Here is a 584-nt window from a genome sequence, read left to right on the forward strand (position 1 = left end):
GCACACGCCCCCCGCCCGCCGCAATGCTGCAGATCCAGGCTGCCAAACCAAGGCCGGGCCCCTTGCCCGCGCCCCTCTCCTCTCACCTGCCTTCCCCCTGCTAAAAATAACAGGGGACAGGGCAGAGGCCGGGCAGGCTGGGTGCTGAGCCGGTGCGGGGCAGCACCCGGGCACCAGCCACTTGTAAAACTCGCGCCCTGCAGCGAGGAGAGACTAAGGCAGTGACATGACGTAGGCGAGAGCGGGGAGAAGCAGGCTGTACCCAAAACTCTGCTAGTAAAGGACTGGGGGACAGAGGGAATGACAGGATAGATGGGCCAGGAGCCAGCTTTGTGACTGGGAAGAGCTGTGCGGTTAGTTTAAGAATTAAAGGAACACCGGTTCCTGCCTTACGCCGGTGGCCAACGGCGCTCAACAGGAACTGCACCTGAAGCTGCCCCCACTGCGCTCACTCCCGGTGGGAAACCACAAGGGCTGTGACACACCCCAGGTCCCCGCGGGCAGCCCTCCCAGCCGCAGCGGGACTGGAACGCAGCGGCCGAGGGACATTCCCCCCTCGGGCGGGCAGGGACGCTGGTGTCTGG

The sequence above is a fragment of the Phaethon lepturus genome, unplaced genomic scaffold, assembly GCF_000687285.1.
Source record: "Phaethon lepturus isolate BGI_N335 unplaced genomic scaffold, ASM68728v1 scaffold23988, whole genome shotgun sequence".
In the NCBI taxonomy this organism is placed as follows: Eukaryota; Metazoa; Chordata; class Aves; order Phaethontiformes; family Phaethontidae; genus Phaethon; species Phaethon lepturus.